Genomic DNA, 10516 nt, shown 5'->3' on the forward strand with positions numbered 1-10516 from the left:
TCCCTGGTGGCTCAGACGGTAAAGCGTCTGTCTATAATGCAGGAGACCCAGGTTCGATCCCTGGGTTGGGAAGATCCCCTGGAGATGGAAATGGCAATCCACTCCAGAACTATTGCCTGGAAAATCCCATGGACAGAGGAGCCTGGTAGGCTACAGCCCATGGGGTCGCAAAGAGTCGGACACAACTGAGCGACTTCACTCACTGCTCAAAAAAAGCACTTAAAATTTTTTAATGTGACTCTGTTTATTTTTACAACACATACACCCACATCCATCCACCCACACTCCATTTCCCTTACCTGTAAAACTGATGTTCATCGTCTTACTTGGGAATCTCCTCCATGTACCTGGGCCAACCATTCTCCATGAGCTGGCTGTAAGGCTACATCAACCCTGATTACTTTCCTAAAATAGAAAGGCAATGTTATCAAACAATATTTTTGATATTAGAAGGTTAAGTAAAAGACTTCCTGAAATGATTTTTTTTAATTTTTTTACTAATCCAGTGTGATGAATGACTAGCATCCAGGGTTATTTTGTAGTTCATTATTATAAAAGCGTGATCATTTACAATGATATGAACACAGATTCCTAAACACTGGGATTTTTCTAAAAAAAAAAATAGAATGCTAAATATATAAATACATTTTAAGATAAAATGAGTTAAATATTGTCAGTTGTACATGATATTTCAAAAGGAGAATCAATTGACCTTGTGGACAGAATCTGCTTTCTCTCACATGAGCACCTGAGATGCAACTTTCTCAGCTCCCACTTCAGCAGCAGGTGGCACCTGGGACAGTGGTGTGGAGGGCTGCTGGGTTCCTGGGCCCAATTGCCCTAGATTAAATAACCTCTAAATGGCCTGATGTGGTTAAGTGCCAACTCTATCTAGACAGGCCACATTTACATTGTTACTGGGAAATGCTGAAGACTTTTTCAAGTTCAGCAAGCCAGAGATTAAAAAAACAATCTTAAATCTAGACACTCATTATTGCATTATAGATCTAATAACATACACACATACACACACACACACACACACACACACACACACACACACCTGTCTTCCCTACTGCGGTAGAGCTGCTCTTTACTTATAAACATATTTTTCCCAAGAGCAAACAAGGGGAGAAAATTGGAGATGAGAGTAGATGCCTTGAAAAAGGTAATAATGCATATTGGGACTGAGTTACAGGCTTTAAAAGTGAAAATGGCTCTGTCTTGCCACGCTGATTACCGGTGGATACGCGTGACATCTTTAAAGGTAAACGAGACAGATTATGAATGGGAAAAAATCAAAAAACATATCTCAGGTGTTTGCAACAGCTCTGACATTGGCCTGGACTTAGGGAAATTTCATAATCAAATACAGACCCTGGAACACTGTCGACTGGATTTTACCACCGCTGGAGCAGCTAATGACTTATTTCACACCTTCTCTAACTTTACTTCTGGAAAAAACATTCTGTCTAATATCTTTAGTTCTAATTTTGCTTCTCATAATCATTCTTCCTTGTATTGTCAGGATTCTTCGGCAGAATATTCAAAAGCTCGCGACTGAGCTGCATCTGGCTGTTTTAAGAAATAAAAAACGGGGAGATGCGGGGAGCGAGCTCCGCTCCTGGCAAAGGTCATGAGGAAGGAGGCTTGGCATACGCAAAGGTGGGATCAAGCCTCAGGAGTCTCCCTGGAAATTCTCGAGCAATCTACCCCCAAAACCAGAGTCTGCCTACTCTCTGCTTTGTGCTTTCACCTACACCTCTGACTTTACGGGGGCTGTCCCCCACTACCTCTCTCTGAAAAAAGAGTCAGCTTACAGCTCCAGTTAATAATTCCTGGGTGTGACAGTGTTTCAACCTACAAACTCCCTTGGAAGTCCTCTAGCCTGCCTGAATAGGTTTTTCTGGCCACATGTGATTGCTCAGAGCCTCCAAACTGTGAGAGGCATGAGATGTTCTAAACTGTCTAAATACAGATTCCTTTGAGCAGTTAAAAGATTGATTAGAAATTGTATTGGTGAAGGGATTTTCACTTGTTGGGCCAATGTTTGCTGCTAAGTCTCCATATCCCTTACCTGCTGTGTCCCTGGCAGTGTATTGATTAATATAATTGGTGTAAATAGTAGCTTTAATGTTTGTAACCTGGGACCCTTGAGTTAATTCTTTTTCTTGTTATAGCCCACCACACCTTTGCTCTGTAGGAATGCAACTTTATCTAATGCTTTTGGAGGGTGGCTCCTGACCAATCACCTTTACAGAAAAATAAGTTTTCTGAAGAAAAGGTCTTAAAATGTTAACAGGCCTCCGGGCCAGAAGATGATGCAAATCACCTAAGCTTTTGCATATGATAAGTTTGCAGGAAGAAAGCCTGGCTTGCTGCAAGACTCTACCCCTTCCCCTATTATCCTCTATGCTTAACTTAAGGTATAAAAACTACTTTGGAAAATAAAGTGCGGGCCTTGTTCACTGAAACTTGGTCTCACCATGTCGTTCTTTCTCTTACCTTCTGGCTGAATTATTCAGCCCCTTTTCTACACTGAATTTCCTCACTGAGCTATCCTTATTTCAGCCTCTTTTCTCCACTGAATTTCCTCACTGAGCTATCCTCATTCTAGTACTCTTTATATCCTTAATTAACGTTTAATTAAGCAGTTGTTTCCTGATCTTCGCCTACGCCGTCTCTCCTTCGAATACCCTGGATCAGCCGGGGCTGGTCCCCGGCAGGGGAGTTTTTGTTCAGTTGCCAAGTCGTGTCCAACTCTTCGCAACCCCATGGACTGCAGCACGCCAGGCTTCCTTGTCCTTTACCGTTTCCCAGAGCTTGCTCAAACTCATGTCCATTGAGTCAGTGAGACCACCCAACCATCTCATCTTCTGTCGTCCCCTTCTCCTCCTGCCTTCAGTCTTTCCCAGCATCAGGGTCTTTTCCAATGAGTCAGTTCTTCACAGCAGGTAGTCGAAGTATTGGAGCTTCAGCCTCAGCATCAGTCCTTCCAATGAAGAGAAAATAAACATAGACATGAATTGCATGAAGAAACACTGAACCTCGGGGTGGGTGTATTATCAAACATGGATACAGTCAAAAATAGGGGTGAGTACCAGCTTCACTGTCACAAAGAGTTGAGCGACTGAATGCAGCAACTGGCTCCACTCAACCTGTTAACCTACTGATTGTTGGGAGAATAAACTGTAGGAATGTTTAATGATTTTTTAAGCATTTAAAACATGATTACTTGTGCTCATTTATGTTCTTTTTGATCATTGGCTCAGGAGTCATAGATAAAGTCTCACACAATCACACTTTATAAGACTTTCAGGGAAGGGAACACATCTGCTTAAGCTGTTCAGACAGATGGATGATCCACAGTCATAATCTTGTTTTATTTATTATTATTATTTTTACCCTAATACATGTGTAATCCTGTAATCCCTTGAGTTGCCCTGTTTGTCTTAAACAGCTGCAAGCTTTTCTATTTCTTAATTGACTGATAATTAATTGAACCCTGCCCCACCTCCCCAAGATGGATTACCGGATTAGTTGCAGTCCCTGATTGTTCTATTTTAAGTAAAGTGAGTGGATGACAGAGGATGAGATGGTTGGATGGCATCACTGACTCGATGGACATGAGTTTGAGCAAGCTCCGGGAGTTGGTGATGGACAGGGAAGCCTGGCGTGCTGCAGTCCATGGGGTCGCAGTCAGACATGACTGAGCAACTGAACCAAACTGACTGAAAGCTGCTCAGTCATATCTGACTTTTTGTGACCCCCATGGACTATATAGTCCATGGAATTCTCCAGGTCATAATACTGGAATGGGTAGCTGTCCCCTTCTCCAGGGGATCTTCCCAACCCAGAAATCGATCCAGGGTCTCCCACATTGCAAGCTGATTCTTTACCAGCTGAACTACTAGGGAAGTCCTTTTTTTTTTTTTTTTTTTTTTAAGTAAGGCTTCATTTAAAAGTTAATTCCTGGCTGATTCATGTCAGTGTATGGCAAAAAAAAACACTACAATATTGTAAAGTAATTACTCTCCAATTAAAATAAATAAATTAATTTAAAATAAAACAAAAGTTAATTCCAACTATTTTGGAAATAGGTGGGATATACAGATTTCAATTAATGATAGTGGAACACAGAAGCTAGAGATAATGTACCTAATTTTAAATTATTGATGAGCATACAGGAAATCTAGACTTGATTATGGAAAGTATACACTTAGTTTTTGAAACTAAATTTTAGAAAATAATGCAGAGCAACTAAGATTCTACTGAAGCTGGTACCCAGTGCAGAGCCTGGGGGTCAGAACCCACCTGCTGGTGTTTCTTGTGGAGCCTTCTAGAGAGGATTTAACCTTGAGAAGAAGTGCTTCAACGGGACAGAGTATCATCAGCAGTTGCTCTCCCCTGACACTCAGATGTGCAGAGAATCTCGTTTCGTTTTCCTATTAGCTTTCCTCTGAGCTTTCCCACATGTTCCATCCCTCCTGAGCAGAGAGGGGAGAAAGTCATTTGAGTGCAGTGCAGTCTCTAGTCTGGCTTTTTCACTGAAGAGCCCCTTTAGGTAACCCAGGCTCTGCATTGGTGGATCCAGGTAAAGGCTTCTGTTATTCCGATCCCTGTGCCAGCTCTGGGCACTCTGCTAGCCCTGGGCAATCCACTGGCATTTGCTGATGGAGAGTGTGACTGGTGGTCAGCCTGGTCAGGGTCCTATGGTACTCCAGACTGAGCAGAACTTTCATCATCTCTCACCGAGTCCTGGCCATGTCCCCTGGCTAGGTGACCACACCTGGGACCTTGTTAGAGCCATGGACAATGGCCACCTCTCACTTTAGCTGCCTCTGGGCCCCTTGAAGTTCAGAGACATCCTCATGTGGGGTGGGGTGGTGGTTTAGTTGCTAAGCCATGCCCAACTCTTGCAAATTGTAGCTTACCAGGCTCCTTTGTCCATAGGATTCTCCAGGCAAGAATACTGGAGTGGGGTGGGGTGGTGTTTACAATCTGAATCTATTGTTCTCTTGCCTATTTGCCTGTCACTGTTGATGTTACTCTGATGCAGTCACCCCTAGGTGAGCACAGGGCAGTGAGCACAGACTTTGATGGGTGATACTCATGCAGCACTAGTGGTAAAGATCCTGCCTCTCAGTGCAGGAGACAGAAGAGACATGGGTTCGATCCCTGGGTTGGGAAGACCCCCTGGAGGAGGGCATGGCAACCCACTCCAGTATTCTTGCCTGGAGAATCCCACAGACAGAGGAGCCCGGCAGGCTATGGTCCATAGGGTTGCAAAGAATTGGGCATGACTGAAGCAACTTAGCATGCATGGACCCATACCACACTGATTCTTTTTTTTTTTAGTTTTAACTTTTTATTTTGTATTGGGGTGTAGTCGATGAACTCATTCCCTGGTGGCTCAGATGGTAAAGAATCCCCCTGCAATGCGGGAGACCTGGGACTGTGCCTCACCCGGAGAGAAGTCTGGAGGCAGGAGTGGCTCCATGAGGTCATCACAGCCACCTGTCTGCTTGTCCCTCCCAGACGTTCTATTCCTGCTTAGCTTGCCACCTGTTGGGTGCAAGTTAGCCACTGCAGCCAGAGATGTTACACTCTTAGGGAACGGGCATAAGTGGATTTCTCCTGGAACATCTTCTCTTCCACCCAGTTGAGAAATCTGGCCCCTGCATACAGAGCAGAGTTCTCCTGACATCCATCGGCCAGAACAGGGCCATATGCTCTTCTTCAAATAAATCCCAGGAAGGGAAGTGAGAGCGTAGTGATGCCCTCTGGAACCTACCTTCCCAGAGTAGGTACTCCCCAAACAAAATCGGTGTAGGTTACCAAGGAAGACCAGGAAAGTATTGGTTGAGTTCACGAGCTACAGTGTCCATGCAGGGGAAGTGGGAAATTCACAATATTCTTTTCTCTCATGACAATGTCTTTTTACAGTTATAGTCTTGCTAAAAAGTCAAGGGTTTTAGTAGTAAAAACAAAAAACAATCAATGCCCTTGTTCTTGGTGCTATCTTTCCTCATTCTTCTGGAGCTACAGTAGCATATACAATAGCATGGGGGGAAATAAAGACTTCTCGGTTTATTATCTGTAAAATTAAAGAGCTGTTCTGAAACATTTTCAGGCTTGTAGTTATAGGATTTATTCATATAATGGGTGTACGTTAGGAGTGGCCTCTGAGCTCTGTGCTAAGACATGAAAGCAATTTGTTTGATAATCTGTGATGGGATACAATTTTTAAAAATAAATTGAAATTAATGTAAGATATATTTTGGCTCAGTATCAAGAAGAACTTTTCTTGTTTGGAAGTTAATTAAACTATAACAGTTTGTCTAGAGAGCTGGTGATTGGGAAGCACAAGATCTGTGATGGATTGTTATGAAAGATGACTTCTGATTCTCTGATTCCAATGTATCAATAAATTTGGACCAAACCCTAATAAACAGGAAGACCACAAATGAGCAAAAAATAATTAGCATTCATGCTAAGTGCTTTTGTGTTGAAATTATGATTCTAATAATATGACATTCAATGCATTCTTTTTCTTTAGAATCTACAACAATCAACTGGCAATAGCCTTAACTTTTTTACAATTTATACTTAGGAAATGGTAAAAATTTCAACCTTACTGTACATTTTAACCTACCAGAAAAACTTGACATATTTTCATGGGATTGTTCCATTATACACATATAATATATATAACATTACTTTTAAAGTATTTTAAGCTATTTTAAAAGTACTTTCTAAACTTTTTTTTTTTAGGGAATTTGAAGCATCTCTTTCAACCTCAGAGTTTTTAGAATCAAGACACAAATGGTACTAAAGAAAAATGCATAAATACTAAGTGATCACATATATTTTATATTATGATAATTAAAATTTTTTTCTTTCACACAGAAAGAATCAGGATAAATAATTTGATTCAGTTATAAACAAAATCAATGATATTATGAGATGCTTAATAATAGTTTGTATTTATGAATTGAATTCTCTCTGTTGGCAGCCTTTCTAATCGATCCAAGGATTCCTTTTAGAATTCTGTAATTTTATTTTCCAAGGGAAGAATAATTTAAACTAGTATCATTATTGACAAGAATTGTTATTACCTGGATATCAATTTTAGTGTAAGGGATAATTAAAACAACTTTTAAGAAATTATTGTAATTATAATTGGATCTATTTAATGAATTTCAAGTGTGCTTTAACCTTAAAATTATATTTAAATATGCTTTTGCTTTGTGCTTAGTATACACTGTACACGAATCTGGGAAATGGTAAAGGTTCTCTGACACTATTTTGAATTGTATTTAAAAGCAGTGGTCTGAAATTCCTGATTTATGCAAAGGAAGAAAGTCTATATTACAACAACCTTCTGCAAATAATAATGAACACCTCTAACTATGTGCACACACACACACATAAACTGAAAATTTTATATAAAGCAAAACACAAAATCAAAATACTTTTAAGGTAGATAAAATTGGAAAAAATTAAATTCTAGCAGAACTGCACTATAAATAATAATAAAGGAAGCTTTTCAAGCTGGACAAAAATGACATTAGATGGAAATGATCTTAATTTATCTTAAAGAATATTAATATTTAAAGCATAAGTGATTATATTAAAATGTAGAGTTTATAGCACATATAAACTTTATTACTTTATAAAATGTATCACAATAATAAAGAAATTGGTGGGTAAATTAAACTCTGACAGTAGCAAAATACAGGTGGATAGGTTAAATTGTACTTTTCAAGGTTTTAAATTTTACTATTAGGTTTAAACAGACAGTGATAAATAAAAAATGTATCGTTTAATTCTTTGAATAGCCACTAAAAGAATTATAAGGTATAACCAAAAAGCCAATAGATGTGTTGAATGAGAATTCCTATGGCAAATGATTGATTCTAACAGCCAAAGAAGACTGGAAGAGAGGAACACAGGAATCAAAACCAGGTGAAATAAAAAGAAAATAGGTTGCAAGGTGGTAGAACTAAAGAGATTCTTGACGAGGGTGAAAGAAAAGAGTGAAAAAGCTGGCTTAAAACTCAAGATTCAGAACACTAAGATCATGGCGTCTGGTCCCATCACTTCATGGCAATAGATGGGGAAACAATGGAAACAGTGAGAGACTTTATTATCTTGGACTCCAAAATCACTGTAGATGGTGACTGCAGCCATGAAATTAGAATACGCTTGCTCATTGGAAGAAAAGTTATGACAAACATAGACAGTGTATTAAAAAGCAGAGACATCACTTTGCCAGCAAAGGTCCATCTAGTCAAAGCTATGGTTTTTCCAGTAGTCATGGTATAAAGAAGGTATAAAGACCATAAAGAAGGCTGGGCTCTGAAGAATTGAGGCTTTCAAATTGTGGTGTTGGAGAAGACTCAAGAGTCCCTTAGACTGCAAACAGATCAACCCAGTCAATTCTAAAAGAGATCAACCCTGAATATTCATTGGAAGGACTGATGCTGAAGCTGAAATTCCAACACTTTGGCCACCTGATGTGAGGGTTGACTCATTAGAAAAGATCCTGATGCTGGGAAATTCTGAGGGCAGGAGAAGAGGGTGACAGAGGATGAGATGGTTGGATGGCATCACTGATTCAGTGGACATGAGTTTGGGCAAATTCCAGGAGACAGTAAAGGACAGGGAAGCCTGGTGTGACGCAAGTCATGGGGTCACAAAGTCAGAAATGACTTAGCAACTGAACAACAACGACATATCAATTGTTACCTAAAAAACAGAGACTAAACATTTCAATTAAAAGGTGGAGATTGGAAGACAAGATAAAAAAGCAAGAGGCAAATATATTTAAGGAAAAATCACTTAAATGTAATCACAGATGAAGAAACATAAAAGGGGAGAAAAATATATACCATGAAAAAATAAGAATAAGGAAGCTGGTGTTTTTCTATTCATATCAGACAAAGTACAATTCAAGATTAAGAGTATTATTAGACGTAGTAATCGACATTTTTTTAATGTAAAAAGATTCATTTCATCAGAAATACATAACAAATGCCACTCCAAAATTCAATTAAACTGATCAAATCCCCAAATATAAAAGTTAAAACTATAGATTTGGTAGAAGAAAATATCAGAGCATATCTTCAGTATAGGTAGCAATGATCAGGCCACTCAGCACAAAAGATCAATATTGATCATTGGATGTTATTTTTAGAAATTCTTTTCCAAAAGTCATAATCAATAATAATAATAATAAAACAAACTACAGGATGGGAGAAAATATATAGAATATGCATATTTTTAAAACATCTTGGACCCAGAATTTATAAACAATTCTTATAGTTCAATATAAAGAAGAAAATAAAGCAAGGAAAAATGGGCAAAAGACTTGAAGGGATGCTTCACAAATAAGACACAGGAAAGATCAATAATCACATGAAAAAATGTTCATCATTATCAGTCCTGAGGGAAACCCAAATTGCATCTGCAATAAAATAGCATTTCCCACCTTTCCAGGAGTTAAATCAAAGAGTCTAACATCAGATATTGAGTAGCCTCAGAGCAACTGAAACTCGTAAAATATTACTTTGGAAAACAGTTTGGAGTTTCTGATAAACTTAAGCTTACACCAACTCTGTGACCCAGTGATCCCACTCTTAAATGTTTAGCAATGAGAAAAGTAATAACCCCCCAAAAGTCTTGTTCATAATAACTTTTCCTATAAGTTGCAAAAACTGAAAAAAATCTACCTGTTCATCAAATGAAAAATGAATTTAAGTGTCAGGATACATTAATACAATGGAATAGTATTCACTGATATTTAAAACTGATTTAAATATTTTAAAAATATGCATTGATATTTAGAAAATGAATTATTGATACAAACCACAGTATGAATCAGTCAATCCTGAAGGAAATCAGTCCTGAATATTCATTGGAAGGACTGAGGCTGAAGCTGAAACTCCAATCCTTTGGCCACCTGATGTGAAGAACTGACTCACTAGAAAAGACCCTGATGCTGGGAAAGATTTGAAGGCAGGAGGGGAAGGGGAGGCCAGAGGATGAGATGGTTGGATTGCATCACAGACTCGATGGACATGAGTTTGAGTAGGCTCCGGGAGTTGGTGATAGACAGGGAAGTCTGGCATGCTGCAGTCCATGGGGTTGCAGAGAGTCAGACATGACTGAGCGACTGAACTGAACTGACAGCATGAATGAATCTCAAGAACCACAAGCAAGAAGAAACCAGACACCTACACAAATTCAGTCCATTCTCCATTCTGCATAAAAATTCAAGAAAAGGTAAAGTCTTGATAACCCAAATCAAAACAGTGGCTGCCCAAGATGGATGGGGATCAATAGAAAGGGGTTAGAAGAGAACTTTCGGGGTGATGGAAATGTCTGTCTTGATTGTTGTAGACATTGATCAAACCTCATTGCATTGTGTGCTTAGCATCTGCATGTGACGTAGAGAATAAGTATTGGAATAGGTTGGAATATTTATATAGAAATGAATTCAAGTAATATTAGT

The 10516-nt window shown here is 39.1% G+C and overlaps 1 non-coding gene across 1 annotated transcript; it reads left to right on the top strand.

Annotated features, from left to right (window-relative positions):
- On the top strand, positions 1 to 72 carry TRNAY-AUA (transfer RNA tyrosine (anticodon AUA)). The gene has a single exon. It is a non-coding gene; the product is annotated as a tRNA-Tyr (tRNA).
- Positions 73 to 10516: the final 10444 nt, after the last annotated feature.

Source organism: Bos indicus, chromosome 20, assembly GCF_029378745.1.
Source record: "Bos indicus isolate NIAB-ARS_2022 breed Sahiwal x Tharparkar chromosome 20, NIAB-ARS_B.indTharparkar_mat_pri_1.0, whole genome shotgun sequence".
NCBI classification, from domain to species: domain Eukaryota; kingdom Metazoa; phylum Chordata; class Mammalia; order Artiodactyla; family Bovidae; genus Bos; species Bos indicus.